The sequence below is a fragment of the Schistocerca nitens genome, chromosome 1 (genome assembly GCF_023898315.1).
Source record: "Schistocerca nitens isolate TAMUIC-IGC-003100 chromosome 1, iqSchNite1.1, whole genome shotgun sequence".
Lineage (NCBI taxonomy): Eukaryota > Metazoa > Arthropoda > Insecta > Orthoptera > Acrididae > Schistocerca > Schistocerca nitens.
The window spans coordinates 1,065,251,495-1,065,270,896 of record NC_064614.1 but is presented as its reverse complement, the minus strand read 5'-3'; positions in this window follow the sequence as shown (position 1 = coordinate 1,065,270,896).

Genomic DNA, 19,402 nt, shown 5'->3' with positions numbered 1-19,402 from the left:
GTGATTCTTATAATGTTTGACACTAATCACTCTTAACCACCAAATTTTAAACAGAAAAAGTTTTTCTTCTGACATACATGGAAGGCGACTGACATTTGGTGGTTTTTTATTTAAAAGAGGTGTCTTAAAACTAATGGAGGGATGAATTCTCAATTTAAAAAATTGATCATGAAATCTGCAATTTTGGCAAGAGGTACAAAATTTGTGTTTTTACTTTACTATATCATTATCCACGGTGCCACCTGAGTCATTCATAATTGGAAGTCTTTTTCTACACACTTTGCGAAGCAGTCAGAGTCGGTGCAGCACCCGCTAGTCGACCGCTTGCGTGGAGCTAAGGCGGTGGGGGACGCAGTGGCAGTGACCAGCTGGGCTACAGCTGATCCGAAGTGCATTATGACCCGGGGGCCGTAATTCAGACCCAGAGCCGAGATGGTTAGAGGGCCGGCTGGCCGAATGAGTGTACGTCAAGTACCAGCAACTGCAACACTTGCAGGCGGGAATCGCGTCAGTGGTTGCTCAAGTGACTCACAGTAAACAGGGAGCAAACTAACAATAAGTGATAGATACGAGTACAGAATGAACCAGTGAAACACGTATGTTGTGCGGCAGCGATGCTGAGACATTGTAGAATCTCTGACCAGAGCAGTTGCGCTCGACTCGCAGTAGCGAGCAGTCAGTCAGTCTGCAGTAGTCAGTCCTCAGTAGTGCTTGGAGTCGGTTGCTAGCAGTAGCGGAGAGCAGTCGGCGGGCGTCGGCATCGCAATGGTCGAGATTCAGGACGAGGTATAATTTATTTAAATAAATAATCATGCAGCTTTGCGCTCATCAGATAATGTAACGAACAGTCATTGTAATTTAACTTTCAAAAATCGCCCCCAATAATAATTTTGATTTAAAAGTAATTTTACAGACAATCATTCAAATTTCCTTCCATTTCCTTTTAACAAAGATTTTTAAAAGGTACTTCCAATGTTTTTCAGAAACACGTATGTTGTGCGGCAGCGATGCTGAGACATTGTAGAATCTCTGACCAGAGCAGTTGCGCTCGACTCGCAGTAGCGAGCAGTCAGTCAGTCAGTCTGCAGTAGTCATGAAACACGTATGTTGTGCGGCAGCGATGCTGAGACATTGTAGAATCTCTGACCAGAGCAGTTGCGCTCGACTCGCAGTAGCGAGCAGTCAGTCAGTCTGCAGTAGTCAGTCCTCAGTAGTGCTTGGAGTCGGTTGCTAGCAGTAGCGGAGAGCAGTCGGCGGGCGTCGGCATCGCAATGGTCGAGATTCAGGACGAGGTATAATTTATTTAAATAAATAATCATGCAGCTTTGCGCTCATCAGATAATGTAACGAACAGTCATTGTAATTTAACTTTCAAAAATCGCCCCCAATAATAATTTTGATTTAAAAGTAATTTTACAGACAATCATTCAAATTTCCTTCCATTTCCTTTTAACAAAGATTTTTAAAAGGTACTTCCAATGTTTTTCAAGCAAGCGACAGAGAACAATAAGAGCAGAATTTTGACATGCAGTTTCACTAAGGTAAGAAATTTATTCTCGTTTCGCACAGGGCAAACACCGACTTTTCGGTTGAATTGAGTTTAGGTTATCATTACAGTTTCATTATCATGGGATTAGCGTTCATTATTTAATGGGAACTTGTACTTGAGTCAGATAGCGAGCTTTCATTTAATTGTCTTTGCCATTAATATTCTTGTGGCGAGTTTACACTTAGCTGTGGCTCCATTACTAATAAATATAGTCTTTTTAAAATTTCTGTGGGGAGGTTACACCAGTAAGAGGCATAATTGGCAATTGATCAAACCAGGTATCAAACATTTTCGTTACAAATAATTTGTTTTTAATCCTGGCATCTGAAAATTACTTTCCCCAAAACCTGTTTTCAAGAAATTTGCATAAAACCTGAGTACACAGTTACACAAAACTCTGTAGCTTAACCTACTGGGAGGGCCATGCCTGTGAAACTTTGTGACTCATCAGACGTTACCCACGGTATTCACCGTAAGTATCGGGATGTGGTACAACCTGAAGTGATGGCTCACGGGGTATACAGTAGCCATATTTATATCAAGTCCATGCAAAGAAGACAATGACCAGTAGAGCTACAGGCGTAACGTTTGAAATTACCGCTCGATTCGAATAATTCACTCAGCAGTATGTGTGGTAGCAAGCGGAGTGACGAAGGAACACAGTTCCGCGATAACCGACAAGCAACAAACTTGTATTTCTATCCCTTAAGGTTAGGCATGAGTTACCGAAGTGCGCAGTGTTGAATATCTTCGTAAGGCTTTAGTTTGTGGCATGTAAGTGACAGCCTTGATTAGTTAATTAGGTAACTATTGACGCCTTATGGAAATACCGGAGAAGGCGATAACCCGGTATAATGTGGCTGGAAATGAATGTGGTAGTCTTGGTACTTTCGGAGGGCTTAGTCCCGAGTAGTCCGGATAGTTCCTAATCGACAGAAGAAAGAAATACAGAATGGGGCTGACAACACGGCAACACGGTAAGAAGAAGCGGGAGGGTCAAAAAATTAACTGCGGCAGCGTGCGGTCATGGGCGCCCATTGGCAATTCCAGCAGAACGGAGGCACATGCACCGTGCCCCGAAAGTAGCGTAAATAACCATGTCGTCAGATTCGATCCAAGCTTAATTGGTCTACCATAGAAATCAATGGGTATCTAGTCTCGCGTTGATCGACAGATTACGCGTTTCGGCGTTATCGTTTGCATATGGGCGTTATGGCGTGCCCAGTAAGCGGTTTCTTCGCAAGTCGATCTGCCTTATGTTGGTCTACGCGATAGCGCTTGTGGCGTCTCCTTTAGTGACAATGCTCCTTAATGTATGTCAGTGCAGGTAGCTCCTACCAATTTCATGAGTTATTCTTTTTCTGTCTCCCGTTCCATGGGAACTGCTACTGTACTTAAATTATAGAAGTAACATGCGTCTTGGCGCGCACATTGTTCTTGTATTCAGTACGAAAGGTATTCGTTGTGTAAAGTGCACTGTGTATCTTAGATAAAATAATCATTTACAGTGTGTAGATAAGGCGGTATGTCCTCGTATTTGGGATATTTCCTTCAATTACTACCTTCAAGTGAACGAAGTTACAGTAATATGAAATATCTGTATCTGCTATTTCTCAATATTTCCGTTTGAGCACTCTCTAATTGCAACGAGCATTTTTATACGTGACGTAATAAAATAGAAATACACTTCGAAGTCGGAAAGTAAGCTGAGAGAGACAGTTAAAATACGTAAATAAATAATAAAATACAAATCATGCAGGCGGAGCTCCAACATATTACGCTAAACACAATAAACATGCACATATATTTTTTAGTAGCTAGAGCATGGGCTGTTCCGATAACTTTTCTCTCGTTATCTCTGCTCACATTTACTTCTGCCTCTAGAATGGTATATTTCACGTAAAATTACTGAGCAAAATGAGCCTAACAGCTCTTCCTGGACCTTAAGGTGCGTCATGAATTCCGAAATTACTTCCACTGGTTGCTAAGACACGATCTTCATAACAATTTTTGGCTCTGTCAAATGCTTTAATACTGGGGTAATATATATTCATTGAGGATCTTGTGTCTTTACGTGCTTTGTTTCTTTGTGTCCGCACTCTTTATTACCATAAGTCATCATTGATGCCCTTGGCAGTGATTTATTCAACCTACCTGCAATATCCCATGAATTGTTGCGCTGTATGGGGTATTCTCGCAGATGGCGGCAGTTGCTCTTCCCGCGACGAACTTACCTTGCAGTCTGAAAACCGCAATTCGGCTTGGTAAATCGTTGAAAGCAACTCGAGATGTGTTTCTTTTTTTTCATACGTATTTTGTGAGGACACGTATAACTGTGTTTGGTAAAAGCAATACGCTATTTTGATGTGTCAAAGAGGAGGTTGTAGCTGTATTGCAAAGTTTTCTATCTGTGTTATGTAAAGGTGCTGGATGTTGTAGCTAAGCGAGGCTCGGTGCAGTCGCTGTGGCGTGATACCAGTGGTATCTTATGTGGTCATCAGGCTCCAGCGTTGCATCGGTAGCGAGCGTACCTCTGGAGCGCGAGCTGCTTGTCCGATGTCTGTCCGCAGCTCGTGGCAAGTCTGGCTTTAGCTGTCGCAGCAGTCGCACGCTCCTCAAGTTTGCTCCGTGAACGTTCAGTGTGTACGCCAGTGTTTTCGTGTTTCGTGATCGTTTATTGGCGGTTTGCACGTGAATTAAGCGTTATCAATTGAGCATTTGGTCTTCGTTCGTGTCGTCTTTCTACGTAGTGCCGTTGGGATTTCGCCGTTGTCCGAGATTTCTTCGCTGCAAAACACCATGGCAAACTCCGTGAGAAAAAACACCGTGATTTTCACCTTCGACAAGTACACCCGTCGAGTACTGCCCTCTGCACTTGAAATACACTACTGGATTACCGAGGTAATTGGCCTTCATTCTGAATCTGTTCATACCATGCAGCTAGACTCCGATGAATACTGCATTTTTGTAAAGTTTAACGATTCCGTGAGTGTAGACCGCTTTCTGGCAAAATTTGGTTATGAAACGGAATTTATACACCGTGATGGTACTAAAAGTACTGTCAAACTCCGGAATTCCGAGTCTGTAATTAGGAATGTTAGGGTTTTGAATATTCCCATATAAGTAGACAACTCGAAAATTAAAGATGTCCTTTCAAAGTATGGGGTTGTCAGACAAATAGTCAACGAAAGGTGGGCTTCGCATTTCAAGCTGCAGTGCTTTAACGGCATTCGCTCCGTAGAGATGGAAGTGAAGGCAAACATTCCCTCCCACATCTTTGTTGACGGGCACAAGGCGCATGTTATGTACTCAGGGCAAACCCCTACATGTCATGTATGTAACGAGTCTGGTCACCTCCGTCAGGACTGCCCTCGCCGTGTTTTTGAGCTAACAAATAACCTTACGCAACGCCGGAAATTAACACTCAACGATTTGTTGCCAGCCAGTAATACAACAGAGCCGGCGACTGTCGTGGATCCTGTTACTACCTCTGAAAATGTTGCACTTAATATTAATGACTTTCCGTCTTTAAAACCTGCATTAACTGCTGAAATTCCGTCCCGTGACAGCGAGATTCCCACTAAAAAGCGTCCTCTAGAGGACACTGAAAAAAATGTTGATGAGGACTCTTCCTGTGAAACACCCGTTGCCAGGAAGCCGAAGCCCAGTCCTGAAGATCTGTTGGAAGTGGAAAAAGGAGATGAAATGCAGGTCGATGTGGCTCCCACTTCCGCACAAGGACTTATACCGCCACGAACAGATAGTGACGCAGCTGGTAGTGACCTTTCACGGAAATGTGACCCTGAGCCTGAGGTCACAGCTGCAATAACCGCATCAAGTGCACAGCCCATACAGTGCGAACAGTACGAGGAAGTACCAAGTAAACAACCTGCTGACTCCGAAGCGCAACGCCGCGCCGAAGGAGGAAATAAACAAGCATCACCGCCTCGCCAGCAAGACAACACAACAGACACCACGCCAGAACCAAATATTGACGACTCGCAAGCCACCGCCGTTGCGCCCGACGGCTACCGCAGGCGGCTGCGACCGAAACCGGGGTTTGCGTCACGCGTCATCAAGCGAAAGCCACACCAGAGAAGAAAGACATCAAGAAAAAGAATATTAAATATGAAGTCATCAGGGCCAACACTGAAGAGGAGAAAGAGAAGGGCCACAGTGACTTATAGCAATGCATTGTCAGGATTTCAGGATACTTTTCTTCTCAAGCTCTTTGTTTAAAAGCAGTGAAAATTTTTCTAGGAAGTTAGTACATGTAATGGGCACACAGCTTGTAAAGATCGTGACTTGTAGAGATGCACGTTGCTGCTATAATCATACCGATCCTCATCCCAAATAGCTTCTTCTGGTATGTCTGTGATGCAAGCTTATAGCATTACTACTATTAAAATTAATAAAACACAATCACCCTTGAAATTGGCAGCACTAAAAGAATTCTTGTACCAGTCTGGGACAGATATCGCGTTGCTACAAGAAGTTGCGATAACGGAATTTCGGATCCCAGGATTTTTTGAAATTGTTAATGTTTCTACGGAAGCCAATATCGGTACAGCGATTCTTATAAGGGAACGACTAGAATCAGGAAGAGCCATAGGCATAAAAATTTTCGATATGACAGTGATTGACCTTTACGCCCCATCATGAAATTCCCACAAATTGGATCGTGCGAAGTTTTTTCAACATGAACAGATTTATTTATTGAGGAAAAATCCGTGTTCTCTTATACTAGGTGGAGATTTTAACTGTGTTTTAAACCAGAAAGATCAACAATCCAATTTCAACTACCCGCCACAGTTAAAAAAGTTAGTAAGTGATCTACACCTTAAGGATGTGCGGGAACTTCAGCACCAGACGTCAGTCGGGTTCACGCATATAACCAGCCACTCCCGCAGCAGACTAGATAGAATTTACGTGTCATCAAATTTGCAAAATTATTTATTAAACGTTGAAACTATTCCCGTGTATTTTAGCGGTCACAGTACACTTTTAACTTGCTTTAATTTAAGTGTACAGCCAACCCGTCGATTCAGAGGCCAATGGAATTTAAATATCTCTGTTTTAACTGACGAAGAACTGGAACAGGAAATAAGACTAGCGTGGACTATGTGCCTCCGCACAGTAGACAAGCACCCAACAGTCATTGACTGGTGGACTAGGAGGGCTAAACCAAGGCTGCGGAAAGTTGTCATGCAGTTTAGTGCAGCGAGGCACAGGGAGCTGAGGAATACAATGGAGTTTTATTATAAAGTTTTAAGAGACTTACATCAACAGGCCCATGATGACGTAATTTGTCTGAATGACATCAAAAAAATAAAAGCCAAGTTATTAAGCATTAAACGGCAACAGATGGAGGGACTAAAAATTAAATCCAAAGCCACATCAGTCGTAGCAGATGAAACAGCTTCTCTGTATTACTTGGTGCGGCATGCTCAAAGCAGACGTCAAACTTTTATCGATAAAGTCCAGACGCATACTGGTACGAGGCTCACATGCCAGAAAGAAATTCTGGACGAAGTCCACAGGTACTATGAAACCTTATATGCCCCTGCCACAGTGGAAGATGCAGCTCTCGAGGACTTTCTCACTATTTTAGGTCCACAATTGTCGGGAACAGACAACGCTGACCTCCTGTCACCTATTACTAAAGATGAAGTGCATGAGGCAGTGCGTAACTCACCTCTCAAAAAATCTCCGGGACTTGATGGCCTCCCTGTGGAGTTTTATGCCCGCTACTGGTCTATAATTGGGGACAAGATCACTTCCATGGGAAATGAGGTCCTGAACGGAAAAACGGTCCCTGCAGAGTTTAAGGAAAGTAAAATAGTACTGATTCCTAAGAGTAAAGGCAAAACCAACTTAAACAATTTTCGGCCTCTTTCGCTACTAAATTCTTATTACAAAATAATTTCGCGTATTATCAACAAAAGCCTCTCTGCCTTTTCCAACAAAATATTGAGTCATCATCAATCTTGTTCTCCGACCAGAGCGATATTCGAAAGTCTATCTGCAAACAGACACCTCAGTGACAAGTATAAAATGTGCTTTAATCTTTATAGATTTCAACAAAGCTTTTGACCGCGTTAGTCATAGATACCTCTTTGCGACGCTGTCAAGAATGGCTTTCCACCCGCAGATTGTCAACATGCTAAGAAATATTGCAACAGGTATAAATGCGAAAATAGCAATCAATGGCCAAACATCTAAACCCATACAGATAAGGCGAGGGGTTCCACAGGGCAGTCCCTTATCCATGTTTTTATTTTCCGTATCTTTAGAGCCCTTCCTCCGCACTGTGCACGCAAGATTAACAGGCATAACATTGAGTGGTGAGAAAACTGTCATACGAGCTTATGCTGATGACGTGGGCGTTGTAATAAGGAATAAGGAGGAGACAGTTACACTGGAACGAGAAATCCAAAGGTATTGTCTAGCGTCGGGAGCGACAACAAATGAAAACAAAAGTAAAATATTGAACCGACGGGGCCTAGATCACCTCCGACTGGCATGGGCAAAACAAGACAACACACACAAAACTTTGGGAATAACATTAATGGCATGTCCGATGAGGATGGCTGCTTTAACTGGACGGAAACTAGGAGGAAAGTTCATGGTGCTGTAATGGAGAACATCCATCGAACTATGGACCTGGTGCAAAAAGTCAGATTCATCAACTCCTGCGTTTTCTCTAAAGCGTATTTCACTGCGCTGGTATTTCCAATCCCTAAACTAGTAGCGAAAGGGATCATGTCCACTGTTACTAATTATTTATGGCGAGGAGACATATTCAGGGTTGGTGCGACTACCGTTATACTGGATGTCAGAAACGGGGGCCTCGGTTTGGTGGATATTCGCAATAAAGCGTCTGCTCTGTTCCTCAAACGGACTTTCCATATACTCAGAGAACTTCCACAATGTACAACCGCAAAGCTCTTTGAGGCTGTGACACCCCATAGCCTGAAAGCACCGATTGATGTGCGAAGAATTAATGCCCGTTTGCAGTATGTGAGGAACTTTTTCCTCGAAGCAAGTTATCTTAGTGACGAAATCAGAAGCAACACATGTATCACAGCGCGTGACATCATACTTGAAAGGAAGATAAATGAGGGCAGAAACAAAATTGAAACGAAATTCCCAAATTGTGACTGGAAAGCTGTATGGCGGAACATCAACTATGCCGGGCTATCTACAGACGCTATTTCCGCATGGTACAAAACAGTTAACAATGTCATCAGCACCAACGAGAGACTATATGGGATTGGTTTAAACCAGACACACCTTTGTGGAAAATGCAATCTGGTGGATACACTCATCCACAGATTCACCTGTGGTGGCAATGTGCATAACTGGAATTGGATCAGGCAACAATTCGATTTTCTCACCAGATCCTCTACGGAATATATAACGCCATCGCTCCTCCTGAGATCAGACATGACATACTTTCCGAAATTAAAAACCAACGCCATTAGCTGGTTACTGGGAAAATATGTTAGTTATGTCATCCACAAACTTTGGTCGGACAACGAGATAGAATTCTGCGTTTACATGAAGTGTGAATATGCAAAAATCAGCACGTATCCCAACCACAAGAAGCACTAAGGCAACATGCTGAAGATCATTTTTGAAAGAATGGGTGTTGGTTACATATGTGGAACCACTACAACACCTTGAGCGAGAACGAACAGAAGAAAATTAAAAGTCACTTGGTTTCTTATTGTTGTTGTTGTTGTTGTTGTGGTCTTCAGTTCTGAGACTGGTTTGATGCAGCTCTCCATGCTACTCTATCCTCTGCAAGCTTCTTCATCTCCCAGTACCTACTGCAACCTACATCCTTCTGAATCTGCTTAGTGTATTCATCTCTTGGTCTCCCCCTACGATTTTTACCCTCCACGCTGCCCTCCAATACTAAATTGGTGATCCCTTGATGCCTCAGAACATGTCCTACCAACCGATCCCTTCTTCTGGTCAAGTTATGCCACAAACTTCTCTTCTCCCCAATCCTATTCAATACTTCCTCATTAGTTATGTGATCTACCCATCTAATCTTCAGCATTCTTCTGTAGCACCACATTTCGAAAGCTTCTATTCTCTTCTTGTCCAAACTATTTACCGTCCATGTTTAACTTCCATACATGGCTACACTCCATACAAATACTTTCAGAAATGACTTCTTGACACTTAAATCTATATCGATGTTAACAAATTTCTCTTCTTCAGAAACGCTTTCCTTGCCATTGCCAGTCTACATTTTATATCCTCTCTACTTCGACCATCATCAGTTATTTTTCTCCCCAAGTAGCAAAACTCCTTTACTACTTTAAGTGTCTCATTTCCTAATCTAATACCCTCAACATCACCCGACTAAATTCGACTACATTCCATTATCCTCGTTTTGTTTTTATTGATGTTCATCTTATATCCTCCCTTCAAGACAACATCCATTCCGTTCAATGCTCTTCCAAGTCCTTTGCTGTCTCTGACAGAATTACAATGTCATCGGCGAACCTCAATGTTTTTATTTCTTCTCCATGGATTTTAATACCTACTCCGAATTTTTCTTTTGTTTCCTTTACTGCTTGCTCAATATACAGATTGAATAACATCGGGGAGAGGCTACAACCCTGTCTTACTCCCTTCCCAACCACTGCTTCCCTTTCATGTCCCTCGACTCTTATAACTGCCATCTGGTTTCTGTACAAATTGTAAATAGCCTTTCGCTCCCTGTATTTTACCCCTGTCACCTTTAGAATTTGAAAGAGAGTATTCCAGTCAACATTGTCAAAAGCTTTCTCTAAGTCCAAAAATGCTAGAAACGTAGGTTTGCCTTTCCTTAATCTTTCTTCTAAGATAAGTCGTAAGGTCAGTATTGCCTCACGTGTTCCAGTATTTCTATGGAATCCAAACTGATCTTCCCCGAGGTCGGCTTCTACTAGTTTTTCCATTCATCTGTAAAGAATTCGTGTTAGTATTTTGCAGCTGTGGCTTATTAAACTGATTGTTCGGTAATTTTCACATCTGTCAACACCTGCTTTCTTTGGTATTGGAATTATTATATTCTTCTTGAAGTCTGAGGGTATTTCCCCTGTTTTATACATCTTGCCCACCAGATGGTAGAGTTTTGTCATGACTGGCTCTCCCAAGGCCGTCAGTAGTTCTAATGGAATGTTGTCTACTCCGGGGGCCTTGTTTCGACTCAGGTCTTTCAATGCTCTGTCAAACTCTTCACGCAGTATCGTATCTCCCATTTCATCTTCATCTACATCCTCTTCCATTTCCATAATATTGTCCTCAAGTGCATCGCCCTTGTATAGACCCTCTATATACTCCTTCCACCTTTCTGCTTTCCCTTCTTTGCTTAGAACTGGGTTTCCATCTGAGGTCTTGATGTTCATACAAGTGGTTCTCTTATCTCCAAAGGTCTCTTTAATTTTCCTGTAGGCAGTATCTATCTTACTCCTAGTGAGATAAGCCTCTACATCCTTACATTTGTCCTCTAGCCATCCCTGCTTAGCTATTTTGTACTTCCTGTCGGTCTCATTTTTGAGACGTTTGTATTCCTTTTTGCCTGCTTCATTTACTGAATTTTTATATTTTCTCCTCTCATCAATTAAATTCAATATTTCTTCTGTTACCCAAGGATTTCTACTAGCCCTCGTCTTTTTACCTACTTGATCCTCTGCTGCCTTCACTACTTCATCCCTCAAAGCTACCCATTCTTCTTCTACCGTATGTCTTTCCCCCATTCCTGTCAATTGTTCCCTTATGCTCTCCCTGAAACTCTATACAACCTCTGGTTCTTTCAGTTTCTTATTATTATTTACTATTACCTTGCTTCCGGAACTTCTAAGTTACACGAAATTTTTTTTTCCAAAACAGTTTGTTCAGAATTACTCGTGTTCGACTTCCAAAGTATTTGTGTGATTCAAGAAGAATTGTTAAGTTTTTTATCAGTGTTCCGTTTCTACTCAGAGAAGAGGTTTCTTTGTCTTTATTACATCGGAGAATGGGAATTTTGTGTTAAGATTTCTGCACACTTAGTGCTATGACCAAAGAGGGAACATGAAAAAAGGGGTGGGAGGGGTTTGGGCCTCAACGCACTGGCAGTGCCGTGAAGAGACCATCCAAAAATAAAAAAATAAAAAAAGAAATAAACAAAAAATAAAAAAAATAAAAGTGGTTAAAAATTGGATTGCTGGAAAAAAAGGATGGATAGAGCGTCTGCAAAAAAAAGTGGCAGAGCACTTGCCCGCCAAAAAAAAAGGGGGGTGGTCAGCGCGGCGGAATGCCAAGCCCAGGGGAAAAAAAAGTGGTCGTGCAGTAGCGTTCTCGCTTCCCGTGCCCGGGTTCCTGGGTTCGATTCCCGGTGGGGTCAGGGATTTTCTCTGCCTCGTGATGACTGGGTTTTGTGTGATGTCCTTAGGTTAGTTAGGTTTAAGTAGTTCTAAGTTCTAGGGGACTGATGACCATAGATGTTGAGTCCCATAGTGCTCAGAGCAATTTTTTTTTGTCCAATGTCTTTATGACGAAACAATACTCGTGCGGCTGAGAAACGTTGGAAAATGTATCTGGCTCGTTGGCGCAATGGTAGAATCAATGTCGATTTGTAATACTCGATAGTTTTCTGTTATCATTACATATGCGAAACACGAATTCACTTCGACTTAAGGATACGACTGGAAATACTGCAGATTGACAAGCTGGCTACGCATAGTCATCTTCAGATGCTCAAGTCCTCATACCGTGATTGCAACTACAAAACAAATGGTAGATCTCGCTCTAATTTGAGTGAAGCATTACTGAAAATGATAGATAATTGGTATTACATATATGGTATCCCGAGCAGAACTTCGCGGCATTTGTATCCCAATATGCGATTTCTGCTCAGTTTGAAATCTCTGTTAGGAGTACATTTACTCGAGCAAGATTTAACTATACTGATGTATTTAACCGTCTCTCTCAGGTAGGAAGGATTTCCACGAAAATGCATATCGTAGCGGGCGCCCTTGCTAAAATGTGGATCTCCGTTAATCACTCCGGCCATAGTGACAGATAAGACGGCCCAATCTGCCGGGAAGTGTCAACTGAAATTTCTGATGGAGCTGATAGACTTTTGTTTACAAAGAACTACACCCATCTTGGTTGTGCTTCTTTAATCACATAACGGAGTCAGGTTGTGTGAGAAACTACAAATATTTTCCTTTATCCTATGAAACCTATTAGCATTAGATTGCATGCTAGGATTTATGTGGTAGATTGTGCAGAATGATTTCAGGCAAGTTCGTAATCGTTTATTTTATAATGGATTTAATATTTTAACTATACATTTCAATAATTCTTTACCAAGTTGGGGTACAGTGAGTGTTTTCTGAAAGAGACTAATATTTCTGTATACTTCGCCTAGTACAGAAAAGCACGTGTGCAGTCATAAACAACAAGCTGGCACGTGGCCGGACAGCTGAGCGCCATAACACGTCAGAGCGATGGCCGCCGCTTAGCGCTAGAAGTGGTGAGGGAGCCGGCGCGCATTCGAACCTCCGAGCATGGTCGATAATGTGGCGTCACTCGCCGTACTGGCTGAGTTTTTTCAACTATAACTTCGTTAATATTTCATATCAGGACTTAGTTCACATTTCCTATTAGTAGGATGGAAAGACGTTTACCAGTCCGTCGATAAAAGATTCTACGGTGTAGAAATCTTTAGTGACATGCTTATGGCCCTGTTGCCTCTAAGCTGACGAGAGTAAGCTTATCTTAATTAGTTCCTTGTTTTATAATAAATTTTCCTTACTACCAGATAATAATCAACACTTTTGAATCTATATGGGATTGAATTGCTGCCGCAGTGTGCGAAATCTGAGTGTAAAATAACAGTCATCGCTTTGTTTTAAAATCAGGGTTCTAACTCATCTCGTGTAAGTGTTACACAGAAGTTATCTATTCTAACGAACCATTTCATCTTCGTGTAAGTAACTTTGGTTGACTTCAAAAGTAATGGCAGTGAGTAACGTGTTATGTTTGTATTACACTCTTTGTACACATGTGACCGAGCGGTTCTAGGCCCTTCAGTCCGGAACCGCGCTGCTGCTACGGTCGCAGGTTCGAATCCTGCCTCGGGCATGGATGTGTGTCATATCATTAGGTTAGTTAGGTTTAAGTAGTTCTAAGTCTAGGGGACATGACCTCAGATGTCAAGTTCCATAGTGCTCATAGTCATTTGAACTTTTGTAGACATCCATAGCAAGTTCCTCTTGGCAATATATTACTAATTAACTGGCGTAACATCTCATAATACTTGTTAAGAGATAGAACTGCACTGTGCTTGAAGCATTGTGGGATGAAATGAAACAATTATGTGCTGGTAACAACTGATACTTGCGAGTGCAAGATTTTGTGTCTCAAGCTATCCAACGGTACTAGTAACATTGAGGGGGATGGCTATTAACTTACTGTGCATTTTTTTGGTGTTCAAATTATGGTACAAGAAGTAGTTCCTGACTGACTGTCGAGTGGAGCATAACTTGTGTTCTTCACGTGTATGTAACACTTGCACTGGTTTGCGACCGCATGTGTTTCTGAGAAACTGATTACTATTAAGCATCTGAGAAGTCATTTGACACATTTAGGGTCTACTTCACTTATAGTGACATTATGCAAACTTACTCCCATAAGCCTCGTGGAGGTCTTTTGTCTCCCTGGGTCTGCATTAATTAAAGTTAATCAATGCATTACCATGGATTCGTTACAACTTATTCTCTTTAGCTTTTCCGTTTTGACCAAATATAAGTGGTAGGCTGTCTCTAAGTTACATAACTTGTGACTGCTGTCGGTTAAAGGCGCTGCAGTCTGGAACCGCAAGACCGCTACGGTCGCAGGTTCGAATCCTGCCTCGGGCATGGATGTTTGTGATGTCCTTAGGTTAGTTAGGTTTAACTAGTTCTAAGTTCTAGGGGACTAATGACCTCAGCAGTTGAGTCCCATAGTGCTCAGAGCCATTTGAACCATTTTTTTGTGACTGCTGTATCAAAACTTACACTTCCACGTTTTCCTGTAACTGGCAGAAATTTGCCTCAACTGAAAAAGCATTAACTAATTAGCTCGCTTGTCAAATAGTTTTCATTATTTGAAACTTATCATTTCCTCTGCTCTAGCTGCTGATGCTTAACACTACGACTCATGTTATAACATGACACAACTAGAAGCATAAAAGAGTAAATGCATTCTTGCAAATTTTTTGGTTTTTGCGAAAAAGCGTGCTTCTCTGTTGCACTCACTTCTTCCCAGAGAATACATTTTATAAATACAAACAAATAAGTAAATGATTTTTATTTATCTTATCGTGTTGTGACACTATTATCACTACATCTTTCTGAAATAGTCCCTGGACATCAGGACGTACGGATGCCTATTTCTTAAAGCACAGTACGGATGTGGTGGTAACAGCCAATCTTTCTTGTTTTTCTGCTGTATTGTGGTGATACTTTTACCCGTTGGAGCGACTTCAGGGGCAGTAGCAGGCGGAGCTTCTTCAGGAGGCACACTGGGCCATGATACGGCTTCAACCGATCAAAGTGAACTATTGTAGTACGATCAGGTAACTGAATTTCGGCATTCACAGGGGAAGTGATGAGCAATAGAGGGAAGGAAGGGGCACTCATTCCGATGAATGATTTTCTTAGTTTGTCCCTTTTTTACCACATGATGTCGGAGCAATATCAAATCAACAGCTTTACGTTGAGGGAGTGTAGTTCCTTTGTTGCTGGGTTCTAGCTGGTCTTGTGTGGCCTTGAAATTACTGCATCTAACTTGATTCCATATGGCTTTGAGATGGCGGACTAGCCCTTTCACTTATGGGGAGTATCCTGTTGCCTCGTGGATACGACTATTGTATGCTGAAGTGACAAATCCTACATATCTGTCCCAATCTAGCTCAATCTTCCCTACATAATACTCTGCTGGCCACCGTAAATGCAACACCCTGAAGGAAGCATCCAAATCAAGTGAAATTTACACCATGGGTTTGCAGCGATGAGATATGCAACTGATTAGAATTTCAGCGCAGACGCACATCACGCGCGCCTGTGGTGCCACCTCATAGCGCCATTTAAGGCTTGGCGATTTCGACGAGTGTACGTTCGGCACGTGTGTTTACCTTGTGGTTGTTTCACAAGACGATCAGTTATGGCTCGTAGACAACAGCGAACATCTTTTGATCAAGTATACGAGTTCGACAGAGGAAGGATAGTGGCTTACCGAGATTGTGGATTATCATACAGAGAAATCGCTAGTCGTGTTGGACGAAACCAAACAACTGTAATGCGGATATGTGACCGTTGGATGCAGGAGGGTACGACGGACCGACGTGGTCGATCGCATTCACCTCGGTGCACCACTGCACGTGCTGATAGGCAAATTGTGCACATGGCAGTGACGGATCGCTCAGTGACATCCCGAACCACAGCACAGCACATTGCGTCTGTAACGCATCATCCACTGTCTGCGCGTACCATTCGTCGCCGTTTACAGCAGAGTGGTCTGCCTGCAAGACGTCCATTGCTTCGTCTACCATTGACGCAGAACCACAGACGTCTCCGTCGCCAATGGTGTGATGACAGACGGATGTGGACGGCAGAACGGAATGACGTTGTCTTTACTGACGAGGCACGCTTCTGTCTGCAGCACCACGATGGTCGGATTCGAGTGTGGAGACACCGTGGAGAGAGGATGCTGGACAGCTGCATTATGCACCGCCACACTGGTCTTGCACCGGGTATTATGGTATGGGGCGGTATTGGATATTACTCTCGCACGCCTCTAGTACGCATTGCCGGTACTTTAAATAGCCGGCGCTACATATCCGAGGTGCTGGAGCCAGTTGTCCTTCCTTACCTTCAGGGCTCGGCCACAGCCATATTTCAACAGGATAATGCGCGACCACACGTGGCACGCATTGTCCAAAGGTTCTTCGTCAATAACCAGATTGAATTGCTTCTGGCCGGCTCGCTCTCCGGATCTTTCGCCAACAGAAAACATGTGGTCCATGGTTGCTCAACGAGTGACCCAGATTACATCCCCAGCTGCCACACCAGATGATCTTTGGCAACGTGTGGAAGCTGCTTGGGCTGCTGTACCCCAGGAACACATCCAACGTCTCTTTGACTCAATGCCGAGACGTGTGGCAGCGGTGATCTCCAACAATGGCGGCTACTCTGGCTACTGATTCTGGCAGGAACCACATGTCACAGACGTCTGTAAACGTAATCATTTGATACTTGGTCAACATGTTATCTACAAAATAAATTTTGTTGTGCTACCTCTTGTCTTTCTTGGTGTTGCATTTACGGTGGCCAGCAGTGTATGATAGCACTCGCACAATGGTTTTGTGCACTCGCTCTAGGCGCCCGTTGACTTTAGGGCATAGTTGGCCATTTTTTGATTTGAAATATTCTGGAAACTTGTGCAAACAGTGCCGACATAAAATCTGAACACTGGTCGGTGATTATGTCGGGCCTTCCGAAATGCAGTACCAAGTGATTAACAAAGGCGAAAGCAGCAGTTTCAGCTGTCGTATCCGCAAGTGGTATCAAAATTAAGTACCTTGATAAGTGATCAATAATAGACAAGATATATTTATTATTCTTGGTGTTTTGCGGAAATGGACCTCACATATCCAGAGCCACAATTTGAAATGGTTTCGATGCTTCAGGTAAGTTAGTAAAGAAACATTACTTCTTGGTGGAGGCACCCTTTGCACACAAGGCAGACAATTTTGTGTATAATTCCTAACGTCAGTTTGTCGATCTCTCCACCAGTAATTTTAGGGTATTCTTGCATTTGTAACTCGTTGCCCATTATGGCAGGCTTGTAAACTGTCATGACACTGTGCTATTATTTGTTGTTGCAATTCTTTAGGTATTACTACACTGTTACCCGTTGGGGTCTTGCGATATAGTATACTGATTGTGTAACAAAATCAGATTTTGATGCATACTGGTGTCATTCTACAACTCCCTCTTGTGATTCTTTCAATTCTTCTATGAAAAAATTATCTGTTAGTGCAACTCTAACCTTTCTGCTTAAGGCTGTTGGCATTGCTGTGCAGGTGGCCAGGATTATGCCGAACTGTATAATCATATTCTGAGAGTTCTAATGGCCATCCACGCAAGCGACTATTGGGGTCTTTTAAACTTAACATCCATTCGAAAGCAGTGTGCTCCGTGACCACAGTAAAATGACGTCCATACAAGTAGCACCTAAAGTAATTAACTCCAAACATGAGAGCTAGCAACTACTCCTCAGTACTTCTGTAATTAATTTCTGATGAATTCATTTGTCTGAAGATGTAATCAATTGGTCTTTCCTCATCATTAAATTCCTGATTTAAAGAAGCTCCGACAGCATAATCTGATGTCCAGAATGAGATTTTCATTATGCAGCGGAGTGTGCGCGAGTCTCGGTCCGGCACACAGCTTTAATCTGCCAGGAAGTTTCATATCAGCGCACACTCCGCTGCAGAGTGAAAATCTCATTCTGGAAACATCCCCCAGGCTGTGGCTAAGCCATTTCTCGGCAATATTGTTTCTTTCAGGAGTTAGTTCTGTAAGTTTGGGAGGAGAGCTGTAAAGTTTGGAAGGTGGGAGACGAGATACTGGCAGAAGTAAGGCTGTGAGCACGCGCCGTGAGTCGTGCTTGGATAGCTCAGATGGTAGAACACTTGCCCGCGAAAGGCAAAGGTCCCGAGTTCGAGTATCGGTCCGGCGCACAGTTTTAATCTGCCAGTAAGTTTCATAATCTGATGTGTCCAGCGCAAGAATTAAAGGTTTCTCAAAATCGGGACATATCTATAAAGGTGCATAGTCAAATATTTCTTTAATTTTCCTCATTGGTGATTTGCATTCATCTGTGAACTCAAATACTGCATCTTTCTTTAGTAATTATGTTAGTGGCTTTTGTGTTGTAGCACACTACTGCATAAAACGTGTATAACAGTTGGCTAAACCTAGGAGAGATTGTAATTCTTTGACATTTCGTGGGGGTTGGAAAATTATCCACTGCTTCAGTTAGCCTAAGATTTGGTTTAACTCCATCTGAACTGATATGCCCAAGCTACTGAACCTGTGATTGTGCAAAAGAACATTTTTCTTGTTTTAAACTCAAGTGTGAAATTATAAATCTAGACAGTATATTTCTTAATCTTTCAGAATGCTGTTCCATTGCTTTTGCAAAAATTATAATGTCGTCGAGATACACAAGATGCATAGCAGGCTTTAAACCTCTCAATAACAAGTCGGCAAATCTTTGCTAAGTGGCAGGCGCATTTCTTAGATCAAAAGGCATCCGTAAGAATTCATACAATCTAGATGGGACGACGAAAGTAGTTTTAGGCCTGCCTTGCAGTGAAATCGGAATTTGATGGTAACCAGAACGCATGTCAAGGGTGCTAAAGCATTTGCAATTTCCTAACCTGTCTAAGGTTCGTCGATATCTGGCAGAGGGTAAGTGTCCAGTGTGGTAACCCTGTTTACCGCTCTCATAGCGACAAATAGACGACAGGTTTTCACCCCTTTGATTAATGTTTTTGGTCCATTACAATTGGATTGGCCCAAGGGCTTGCCGACGGTTGAATTATCACTGCAGCGAATTGCTGTTGAATCGTATGTTCAACAACAAATTGCAAATGATGTGGTAAATGAAACGGTTGCTGAGTTGTTGATCCAGCGTCTCCCCTGAGAATTTCGGGTTGTATGAGATCAGTGCCAGGCAAGTATTGCCTTTCCTCGAATAACCACGCATATTCTTCTAAAATTGGACACAAGATGTTGTCTGGCTTCAGCAAATGTT